We start from the raw sequence: 12,946 nt of genomic DNA on the forward strand, positions 1-12,946 counted from the left end.
AATGTCATTACTTGAATCTGATTGTTGTTAATAAGAGAACATTTTTCTTAAATTTATGACATGAGTATTAGAAATCATACATTGATTACTTTTTATAAAATATAATTTTTATTTCAAAAAGCAATTTCTTGGTTACTAAAAATATTTACTAGTAACGAGAAAATTGTTTCATAAATTAATTTTTTAAATGCCTGCCAGGGACTATTTGAGAAAATTATTTTCTTGAATCAAATAATTTTTTCTTGAAACAAGTAAAATTTTTTTTCCGTGCATGTAATCTATTTTTGTACAAATTGTTTAAATTATATTGTGATAATAGGATTTATATTACAAATGAATTTTTTGTGCCATCATGTTACTTCTCTTAATCCGCTTACTCGAGACATTCATCTCATGCATTCGCTATAGAAGCACTTACCGCATTTGCCACGAAATGCCACGGTGATGTTAGCACCTTTCTCACAAGCGGCTCGATTTAGGTCGCACAGCGTCGGATAGTCGATCCCGTCCGTGCCGCAGACAGGTCCCGATCCCTCGTGATCCCCCAAATTTGGGCAGGATTCCAAGCATTGGCAGGTCGCCTCCTTGCCGTCCCTGCTTCGCACACATTGCGAGCCTTGCGAGCAATTCAGCTTCTCACAGGGATCCTTGATTTCTGCAAAAGAAAGCACCGAAGCATTTGGCATTAATTAACGTGATAATTACATTAAATTATATGATAATGTTTCAAGGCAGTTATTTTCTACTAATCCTTTTTAAACGTATTAAATTATGATCTAATCAATAATTAATAATTCATATTAGTTTCAAAATATGATGCGCATTATGAAATATATATATTTATTCACATAACCGATTATGTTTTACATTGTTTTAGAATAATTTATAATATGACATATAATTTCTCTTAAAAATTGATATTATTTATAACGTTTTTCTCAATTTCTTATAAATAAATAAATGTGCATTAAATAATCGATCAGATAATACATAACTGTGTGTCAATTATTACACATTTAATTCATTGAAGTGAAAATGGATCGGCCAAGCAAGACCTGCATTGTGCAAGACATATATCTCTTCTGGTCCACTTGATAATGCATGTGTACCGGAAACGAATTGGCACGATAATCCGTTGACGAGAGCAGTTTGATGTTACGGTCAATCCCATTGACGGAAGCTATTGAACAGCTTCGATTTCGAAGTAACGAGATGAAGGCAAGCGATGGGTAGGATGAGTAGGATCAACGGCGTTTCATCGAGGGACGTATGTTTGTGATCGAGAACGATCATACGGCGATACGTAGAATTTAATGTTCTCGTATTTGCAGATTGGAATTGGCGCATCCAGTTTATGACAGAAATGCCAAGCGGTATGTAATCCTTCGACCTGTGTTTCCCGCCGGAATACCGTGGAGTAGTGAACATTCGCGTCATGTCTACCCGCAAACTGTACCTGTATGTCTTCGACATTTAATTTAGTTTAAAACATACCAGAACAGCTTGTAAATATTTCAATCCTTGAATTCTCTGTCTCAAAGTATTTACTTATTTATACATTCTCCGAAAACTTAGTACGTTCTAAAGTCCCGCTTTAAGCGATCTATATAATTCATGTCAGATTTCAGAATAGAATTCTATCTATGATTTTATTATTCGAGTGTATATTATACATTTTTTAATATATGAAGTCTATACATGTGTATGTCTTCTGACATGATTGAATTATATAAATGGCTTAAAAAAGGCTTTATAATATTTACATTATTCTTCCCTATATATAAAATGAGAAAAATAATGTGTTTTTTCTTCTTTAATCTTTCTTATATAAAGAAGTCTGTGCATATTTGCACTCAGAATATATTAAATATGAATTTATCTCGCTTTAGGTACAACCATTTTTAGGAATTTCAAATAACACGAACAAATCTCGATGTAATTCTCTGCAGCGTCTGTGAAAAATATATAACATATCGTATTCTGTGTCACTTGTTCTATACTTTACACCTGATCCCCAATTATTTTTAATCGTTTATTTACAACTCGTCTTTATGATAATGACGCAATGTGTCGCTTTTTCTATTCAAATGGTACAAAACACGACGATTCATTTTCTATCGGCAGCACATGTACACACGTAGTACGAAAATACGGTGAAAAATCCACCGTATTTCCGCGGAGCTTAATCAATGATATTTTTTCCGTAACGCGAGCCCGCGCCACCGCCGCCGAAATGTAATTGCAGGCCGTAAACACGCCAGACGCGCGTGTACGTACTGTACGTTACGGGCCGTGAAATTAAATCCGCGCGATTCGCAATGAATAAACTATCGCCCACTGGGATTCATTCGCGACGGAATTTACGCGCCGTCGCATTTTTGGCGGTGTGCGGCAGCAGGAAAAAGGAAACAGAGGCGCGTGTCCTGCTTGCGGGACATCGCACGGCTCGACGTGCCAGATCATTAATCCCTAAGGGTCGACTTGAAAGAGTATGTATGTGTCCATGCGTGGTGTATGTGTGTGTAAAGAGAGAGGGGGAGGGGGGGGAGGAAAAGGAGAGTTTGTGCTCCATTAAAATTTTATCGCGCATAAGAGAAATTTCCAGCCCCCAACTGAATATTTCTGTAGATGGACGAGATATATTTCTCGGGAAAGTGGACGTGATGGTTACTGCATGAATCATTGGCACAACGTGACACGGGATACACAGGAACTTTTGTGATGTCTTGGATGTTTTTGTTAAGAAAGAGTATATTTTGTTCTTTGAGAGAAAATTAATCGTTCTATACCAAAACATAATCGAAGATATTAAATGATTGACTTTAATTCTTCTATTAATGCCTAATTTTTCACCTTTTCACTATCGTGTTTCACGAGGTTTCTGTAAAAAATGTAAACGTGAAAACGGAATAAGGGCTGTACAAAACTGTTCTTTGTTGTTCAAAAGAATTTTTGATGCGTCATAACGAAATTCGCACAAAAATTAAAAAAATTTTTAAATTTTCGAAATTTAATATGAGTATCTCATGCATTGAAGGATTAAAAAAAAGTTCACTTTAGATGTTTAATTCATGTTAGAATGTATAATATATTCAGGATCCTGTTTATAAATTTATATTGTGTGTAATAACGAAATATTTAAAAAGTGAAAATGTACGTACACGTTACATATTTATTGAAACGAATGTACGCATAAAAATATATGGAATATAAATTATATATAAAATTTTGTCTTAAAAAAGTAATGAAAATTATAAAACATTTTAAATTTTCGTCGTTTTAATTACAACTTAATAAAATGACTATAACGTTTCATAATATAAAATCACTCTTGTTACATGAAAATTTACTATGACCTTCAAGAGTCAGCCATGTGTAATAAGCTTTATTGAGTAATAATTAATATGTATAAACTTTATTAAATAATGTTAAGTTATAGCCATGGCTTAATAAAGTTTGTCATAAATTATTGATCAATGCTTCAGGTTGTGCCAAGTACACACCCTACAATTTCAGAGCGCGATCCAGGAAAGAAATAGAAAAGCACCGCAGCATCTGTTGCAGATATTCACGCGTAGACTCGTGTTTCAGTTTTGGAACATGCTGCTGAAATGACTTATAGCAGCCTCGCTTCATTGGCTACGTTTAGCCGAAAAAGCAGCTTTGCACAAACAATTGTTGTAAGATTTTTTAATATAATTGATTTATACCTTTATATCCAGTGAGGGAAAAAACTAGGCCTATTATATTAGGTGTTAAACTTAATTCCTGCCGTTTTTCGTCTCCAAAATTGATTTGTTTCGAAGGGAAGGTGAATGAATATCTAATTTTATAATAATTGCTACTTTTTCGTTGAATGTATGTACAGCCATTAATTTGCAGAATAATGTGTAAATGTGCGCTGAAACTTCCCGGAAATTCCGACGTAGTGCCACTTTCATGTAGTGTAATCCAGTCCTCTAAGATTGCCGCGCAACATCTCGATTACGACGATGTGGATCCTGTTGTCGACGATGAGAATAGGAGATGAAAGGGATGACTGTTTGTTGCCCATTCCGGGAATACCTTTCGGGAAGACGTAGCAGCAGTGAGATACTGTTAACTCGGTGCACAATATCAGCAATAGAGCGTACGTTAATGTACGCGATTGTTGTCGTCGTCGGCTGTTTCCGCCGCTTCTTCCGGAAATCGAATCCACCATCCGACGGCGCATCGTCATCGCCATCTCTTCCGCCGTCGTCGCCGCCGTCCGCGACGCGTAATTAATCATTCCGATCCTTCCGAATATCGCCCTTTGTTCCCTTTCCATGTGTCGGATAAAAAAAAAAGAGAAGAAAAAATCGCGAAACCGCCGCCGCCGTCGCCGATCGCGAAATCTGCGCGTTCGAGGGTGGTACCGGGGATTATTTAGCGGTCTCGCGAACAAGCATGCACGCAACAAAGCGAATGCGAAAATAAAAGCGGTGAGTTTCTAACGCTATCTGCGAGCAGTGGTGTCAATTAGGAACGGTAATTGGAAATTCAAGCTGCCTAAGCGTTCGTGCGTCGAAAGATGCGAGCGTGGATTCACAGTAAAGGCACTACGCGCGATGCTAACGAGCAGTTAATGATTTTTACTATCTTCGTCTGTTATCGTTCGACTTATCATTGCTTTAGGGCTTTGTTTGTAAAAAGTATTGCATACAAAAATACTAAGGAAACCTATAATATACATTATTAAATTTTGTAGGGTCAAATTAACTTAATGTGAGTCGCCAATGCTTCTACTCAATAATATCGTCATTTTTTACTAAAACAATGGTTATATTTGACACTATACAGTATCAATTTAACATTATATAGTGTCAAATTTAATTATCATTTTAGTTAAAAATAACGATATATTTAGTAGGAGCAGTGGCGACTTACATTAAATTAATTTGATCCTACACGGAAAGAATTTTTTCTTAGAATTTACCCTAAAAATATGACAGTCGTGGGACAACATTGTATTTCGAAGAATTTAATGTAAATCTATCTCATTCACTAATAAAACTACAATAAAGTATAAAATAAGTTTGATCAATTTTACTAAAGTGCATAGTAAAAATCTTTAAAATATTATATTGTACCATAACTACCATATTTTCAGGGTAAATTTTAAAAGAAAATTTCTCTCCGTGTATAAAATTTAACAGCGTACACACATAACATATATTATAGTATTTTCGCACATTTTCATATTATGTAATATTTTTCAAGAATATAATTCCTGTTTTTTTTATTAATAAATTATGCGTCCCAAATATATCGATGCGTTAAATTAAATCGATCTATCGTAGTAGAATTTCAATCAATCATAGTTATTTTTAATCTTGTAGGTCATCGCTACCTCTCAATATGTCGTAAATCCTTTGAAGGAGCTTTCTAACAAAGTATAATAACTTATGGAAGATCTTATTTTCTAAGGGTTTTCAGAGTCGCTGAATTCGATCCTGACCTTAGAATTATAAAATTCAAAATTCAAAATATACATTTAGCGCAAATTGTTTCACAATTAAACAAAATGTTTATTTATCTAAGAGATGTTTAAAATATTATCAATTTTTAATTATAACTCGTCACAGACTAATTAAAATTGAGATACAATATTGGAATATTAAAAATATTCCACGCAAGTAATGTAGGGTTAAAGATTAGCGAAGGATAGTTGTGCGACACTTTTCGTTATGCAGGATTGAGAAAGTTACTTTACAAGTTACTTATAAGTTACTTTTTATTATAGAAAAAATTGAGTGCAATGTATTTTAATTTTTTATATTATATTTTATTATTTGCCTTAATTTTGTATATTTATATAAACATATTTTTAAACAAACATAAAATAACCTAAAAAATAACTTATGAAGTAACTTTCCTAATTTTGGCAACTAGCATATGACAATTCAAGCAAACGCTCTGCAATAACTTATACGGAGTGCGTTTACTGCTCATTGCCGATTAATTTTATAACGATAATGGTTTCACAATAATGGTTTTTTTTCTCAATACACTATTTGCTGTGTAAAGTGAGCAATTGAGTCTCTCGTCATCTATTTAATTCTTCTCAGTTTCATTCCCGTCCATTAAGAGAGAACTCATTCGCGTTTTGTGTCTCTCTTTTCTCTCTTCTCCTCTTCTCCTCTTTTCCTTCTCCCTAATCAATGATTGCGATGCAAAGCGCCGGAACGTCATTATGGGCGTCGAAAGCCAGTAGCTGAGCCGGATGATTGATCGTGGCCTCGTTTGCATTCAATAACTCCCCGCCGGTGTATTTTCGATTTGGCATTCACCGCAACCCGATTATCTTCGTTAATGCATTTAATTCGCCGGTCAGTCGTCGCGCCGAGCGGTGCATTATTAATTATCGGTATGACAAACGCAATTAGCGGTCGCGTATCTCGCGTATATACTTTATCCATCCGTCCATTTGTCGTTGCGACTCTACTTGCTTCTGATATTCCCTTCCATACTCCGGCTTACTAATTTCGGAGTGAACTTTCCTTCGTAATAATGCATGGCGGATAGAGGCGAAATTTTACGTTATATCGGAATTCAAACTAATGGGACGATAGTTGTGGCAACAACAGAACAGTTCGTTATCTAGAGAAAGCTCTCTAAAAATACACAAAATGTACATATAGACAACAAACAATTGTAATGAGTGAGAAGTGTGAATGAACTGAACCAGCAGGCACAGCAATTTAAAACAACATTGTTACATCCATTTGAAGTAGCGAACAATCAAGTCTAATAACAGAAAGCGCTTAGTGTAAACATTTATCATAGGAATTTCTAAATTGATTTCTTATTTTTATAGGGTTCGCATGATGGGATAGTCAAGATCATTGACGCGAAAAAAAATAAAATTGATATTTCATAAGTAATCTTTATAACATGAAAGTTTTATTCGGTTCCGTCATAAAATTTTTATTTAAAGTATTCAAGATAAAGCTGCTCGGAATATCAAGCAGATTTTTGTAACCTTAGAAGAAGAGGATTGGAAAACTTCGAACGATATCTCACGTAAACCGAAAGAATTAAAAATAATGATGAAGATATAAAAGACAGGGAGAAAGAGCGAAAAAGGAACTTCAAAATATTCTAATGACCGCGTAGCTTCCGGGACAGATATTGGGACGGACGCAGCAAAATTAGATCTGAATTTAAATTGCAAGGTGAAGTTAATGAGGTGACTCAACTGAGAAATGAATGTTGAAGTTACTGGAGTTTGGAAATTGAGAGCGGATCCGTAGAAGTTCCACCGGAAGTTGAAGTTTTTACAGTCCATGAAGGTAAGTCCCGGATGCCCTTAACGACGGTCAAATGTTCATTAAAGTCCACATGAACAAATGAGAAACGTTATTTTTTTCCGTAGATGTGTACACCGATGTTACATATAAATTAGTACTGCTAATTATATCTTTAAATTCGTTTTTCTCTGTTATGCACAGCTATCGTATTTCGTTTGAATAATTGATGAAAAGCGTATACTCGCGATATCGAAATAGCGTCGGTAATAATTGTTACGAGTATTGCACTCGATTAAAATACAGTGGTTATCAGATATAAACGTATGGACTGAATTAATTGAACGTGATGCGCTTTATTCTGTGTCTATATCGATTGCAGTTTTTCGTTTAAAGTGTCGACCTCGTAAAGAGAGCATCTTGGACATCATTCAAACGAAACGCAGGGATGAAACCGTTTTTTTTCTTTCAGAATTTGCAATGTTAAAGTCTAGGACATCGTTTAAATAATTCCTCTAAATGAAATTGTTTTGTTTTGTAATGCAGCAATCTGTCGCAATGTTTCGTACGTAACTTTTATCATGAATTTCCGCTTTTTTTTGCAAGAGGTTTTCTATAAACAACATGTCAGTTATTTATTTTCATTATTGTTGAAATTGAGAACGCTCACGCATATGGCGATTAAAGTGTAATATATTGCGATTAGAGATTAAAAGAGTATGACGTGTATAAAATATTATTTTGTACACGCAATATTTAATCTTTTGGTAGACTTAAAAAAATATTCCTTATTAGTTTAGCAAAATCATCCGAAAAGAATTAATATTAATTGTGGTATTAAATAGAATAATTATGTTCGCCACACTAATTACCCTGGAAAGCATTCGCGCACATTAGTCTATTTTAACAGGGCCCTATCTATTTTAACAGAATTTCGCAATTCCCGCCGATTAATGATGGAAATTAATACACTTGATAGGAAAGTGCCATTAATGATCTCTTTTCGTTCGTTCCTCTTTATCGGTGATGAAATAATTATCCAACCGTGTCCGCGAGTTCTCTGAAAATCCGCAGAGCTCAAATCGGAGCTGTGGCAGACCGAACGAACGTTGTTTCGCACTGTAACGGGATTGAATGTTCAATTCAACGAGGGAAAAGTACATTTCATCGTGACCAACAATTGCCTAATTTGGACGAGAATCCCATTGCCGGGACAATGTGCACGCATACCGTCGAAGAACCGGTCCCTCATCCCCCGTCTCTCAACCCCCATGGCTCTTCCCCGAGCTCTTCGGTCCCTTCGGATGGCGCGTCGACGTAATATCGTAATTAATAATCCATTCTAGTTGGTTTTTGTCGGTGCACCTGACCGTCGCAGCTCGCCGTTACCGCTTACGGGTAATTTATTACCGCAGACCACACCTGCGTGGCGTTACTCCTGTACGGAGACTGCGTTTTTTTCGTTGACAATTACTTCAGTTTTAGCGGTTCCGTCAGAATATCGATTTTTATAGCAATTTTCATTCATTAAAGCGCATAATATATTTTAATTGATAATCATATGCAGTAAAAATCTATTTTACATAACACAGATTATTATATTATTATGAGTATTACTTATTAACATTTATAATTATTTATTATTATAGTTAATCCTAGATTAACATTTAATTTTAAAAAATCTAATGTTCATTAAATTGATCGAAGAATTTCTTAAAAGTTTATTATATTTTAGAGATATAATATTAATAGGTATTCGTTTAATAATGTATAAGTTATATATATATAAAAGTTTTATTTTTCTAGTCAGCTCCCGTTTTCTTTCTTTTAAATTATAAAACAACTGTCTTCAAATATTTATATTAATAACACGACAAAAAGAAGAGCAGACATATAAAAATAAATTTTCACAAATTACATATTATCAGAATAATACTAATAATATATTTCTAAAATACAACAAAAACTAAAGAATTTCTTATAGTTTTCGAAGCACTCAAGTAATTTCACGAAGAAAGTGTCGCTGTTGCTGTTTAAGGATAGAATTTCGTCCTCAAAGTCGCATTTTGAAAGCATCAAGTCGTTTCGCGTGAATCGATTTCGAGAACCGTAACGATAAACGTCACGTTGAGCTATAACACTCACGGCCATCAGAGTGGCGTTGCTCGTTTCACGCAAGAACGCTTTCGCCGTCTAAAAGGGCACTGTATGTAACAGCACGGGGATAGAATCCTGTTGGACGCGTTTAGGGTGCAATTCGACGCAATTGCCAATTAGTAGCTCATTACCGAAACGTATGACGGCAACAGAGGGATAGAATAGATCAAGTAGTAGAATCGTAGGCGACGACAGTTCGAGGGCTTGCTGATCTGGTACTAGGGCCTGATAATGGGATTGATGCCCTGGCCGTGTGTACCAAGTCCAGTCGTGCTGAATGAGCCTCATTAGGCAAACTTTGGAGACCGACCGGCTATTGACAGGTGGTCAGGAAATGGTGGAACGGATGTTGAGGCGAATGATGAGGGCTAGCGGAGACGTAAGGACCAGCTTCGAATAGGACTGTCGAGTGGATTGACTGAACGGCCGCCGATTTGAAACAGGACCCATTAATTTCCACTTATGTGTTCGCAGGTACTTGTTCCTGTCAGTTGTCGCCTGACAGCTCGTCGGACGCTGCTGAGTTTCGTAACCGCTGTTTACAGGACCGTTTCATGCCTGAGTTGTGATTTTACGAAAACGAGCTTGGCACAGATTTCTGGTGCATCGAGTGAAAGTGTCTTCTACGCCGCGCCGGGGAATTTCCGTTTTCCACGCATGATAGTAATCGCAAATCAAATTGGAAAGTCCCTCATGAGAGGCTTAAATAAATACCAATCGCACTGAAAGAAAAGATTTTGTTATAGGAACAAATCAAGGGAAAGCAAATATGATATTTGTTAAAAAAACAATCGATTTGTTGCGATTGCAAATTAATTCGTTAATGTATAACAAATAATCAATGGTATCGCTAGCAAATAAGAGGTTCGTGTATATATAAAAGTCGTAGACGGTTGCAGGGTCTCAAATCGCAAGAAATTGACTAATTCTAACCAAGTATTCTCCCTATATTTGATTGTCGCTTGGTCGGTTTCCTACAACTTAAGACTCCACGATCATCTACGAATTCTATGTAAACGAGCTAAAGTCTATCCAAAAGATAGGTTAGATTCTATATAGTTTGTTTCTGTTACTAGAAATTGGTTGGTATAGCAGACTAGCAGCAATCACAACAACATATTTTGTTGTTACATATTTACCGATCACCGGTTAAAGGTATTGGTGGCTTGCTAAATTAACAAAATCCTTTCTCTCAGTGCGGAAAAATCTGATATTTATTATTAACGGAATTTCAGCATAATCTAGACATTGTTACAATGATTGTGCGTGGATTTATTGTAATTCTATCGATAAGAGCAGAATAGACGGAAGAACTCAAATCAAATTTTCGATTACCCGTGCTAGGTGAAGAGATTATAGGGATATTACACATGAGGATCTTCGATAAGATACGCCGAAATTATATATAGCCACATGGTTTATTTAATTTTGTGCACTCGCGAAAAGAAAAGATTTCGACATGATGTCAACGGGGTAGACTGTTTTCGTTTGAGCTTTTATAATACCTGAAACAACATTTGGTGTTTGTGAAATCGAAATGCAACCCCGAAATGCTATACGAGATGAAATGGAATACGAGACCAAAAACAAAGAAGAAAGAAAGAAAAGAGTTATGAATTGTAAATAAAACTAAACCATATATCTTTCTTTCCATTTCTAGATACGCAAATGTGAAAAGATAAACTTACAACAAAGGATATATAAATCAGATTCTGTACCAGCAATTTTAATTCATGAACACATTCGTTCTTAAGTGGTTTATTTTTTTATCATTTTTACACTCACGAAACTGTAATTATTTATATCGCTTCTTTGCTTCAAAAGTACCACAAAATTAAATTTCTTAAAAAAGGAGAAAAATTATTTTCCAACTTGATAGAAAATTATTGACAATCAAATAATATCGGCAAAAAATATATTCTTAATATGATTTTTGTCATGTACGTTTTATACCCCTAAACACCATTTTTTTTAATTATAACGATTTTTTAAAATCATTCCTTTTGAATTATGACAATATTTTGGTGATTTTTTAATGAAGTTAAGTTGATTCACTTTTGATAATTAAGGGTAATGTTTGCTTCATTCATGACAATAACTCGAAAATCACGTTTTTAAGAGTCATTTTTAAAGTAAGATTACGATATGCGCGTATTTGTATCATTAATTATAATAATTGTAATTTATATTATTAATTATAATAATAGATGTTGTTATGTACAGACGCTTTATTATTTGAACTTTTCAAAGTCATTGCAAAGGATCAGAGTGTTAATCGATACTCTTCTCACTTATCGAAGATAACGGACTTCGTCTGTCTTGACGTTCCCAGTATTCGATTTGTCTCATTGGGTCAGTCGAACATCGATGAGAAAAGGAGGAACAGTTGCCTTGCAAAAGGATGCGACGGACATTAAAAGCGCAATTATCACGGGCTTAATTACAGAACGCTTGTTATATCAGCTGTTCTTCCCTCGAGTTCGTCCTGCTATTCATTCTTTTGACGCAAAATCCTCTTTCGCAAACTACTTGTCGCGCGTGATAACCCTTCATGCACTAAATTAATTCATCTGTGAAATAAAATGTAAAAAGATTAAAGTTTTGAAACTCTAATGTGGGAATTAAAAACGGTTCCTTTCAATCATTTTACGATCTGATTGTCGAGATCAGCATTGCGTGTTCGCGCTATCGATCAAATTAACCCTCCTAAGAGATTTAGGTTTCCGTTTCGCGAATAAATTACTACATATTCGGCATTTAATGATGAACTGTAGTAACTGAATTTTTATTTACATTTTGAAGAGAAACAGATATTTCCAGTGACGCTTGGAAAAAGAATTATATACTGAAAAAAAATACTTAAAAATTTATTTCTAAGACATAATGTTTATTTAATTGAATAAAATCTTATTTAAATAGCAAGATAAAATTTTATTTCTAGCAAGTAAACCATCTTTACAATTAATGAGATATATTTCTTTGAAATGTATATTTCGCCATCATATTTACATTTTTTAAAATAATTAATAAGTATCAAAGAAAACATTTCTAACGTAGCTTGTAAATATTTCAACTTTTTTTTTAGTCTAAACATACTCGAGAGTATACTGAGAAAAATTTACTAAATCTTAATATTTTTTTTGACAGTACTAATTCAACATTTATTTATAGTAAATAAATAAATAATTTATCAAAATACGCGAATCGACGCAGCTCAGTCTTAGACTCTCACTACCTTTTTTAATTGAGTAAACTTTTATTGACTCAATAAAAAAGGTAGTCAAATCAAATTATATTCCTACATTAACTAAATATACGTTTGCATTTAATAAATATCGAGTTAGTACTATTTAAACAAATATTTATTAAAGTTTACAGTTAATTTTTTCCAGCGTAGATACAATTACATCTGCGGAGGCGCAATTGCATTTGGCCATTAAAAGGGGACACGTGCACGCGAGACCGCACAATTAGCGGCTGAATCGTCACATGTTTCGCTGACGTTAACCGATTTTTAGCGG

At 34.6% G+C, this 12,946-nt stretch overlaps 1 protein-coding gene and 1 pseudogene across 1 annotated transcript in view; one reads left to right on the top strand and one right to left on the bottom strand.

Annotated features, from left to right (window-relative positions):
* LOC108765558 (agrin) overlaps nt 1–4,101 on the bottom strand; it is a 51,594-nt gene extending 47,493 nt beyond the window's left edge. Inside the window, exons 1-2 of the mRNA XM_018514322.1 lie at nt 4,066–4,101; nt 419–655 (exon numbers count right to left, since the gene is read on the bottom strand). The gene's annotated coding sequence lies outside the window, so the exon portion shown is untranslated. The remainder of the gene's footprint in view (nt 1–418; nt 656–4,065) is intronic.
* Nucleotides 4,102–9,702: 5,601 nt separating this feature from the next.
* LOC108765521 (ornithine decarboxylase 2-like) overlaps nt 9,703–12,946 on the top strand; it is an 81,745-nt pseudogene continuing 78,501 nt past the window's right edge.

Source organism: Trachymyrmex cornetzi, unplaced genomic scaffold (assembly GCF_001594075.2).
Source record: "Trachymyrmex cornetzi isolate Tcor2-1 unplaced genomic scaffold, Tcor1.1 scaffold5, whole genome shotgun sequence".
In the NCBI taxonomy this organism is placed as follows: Eukaryota; Metazoa; Arthropoda; class Insecta; order Hymenoptera; family Formicidae; genus Trachymyrmex; species Trachymyrmex cornetzi.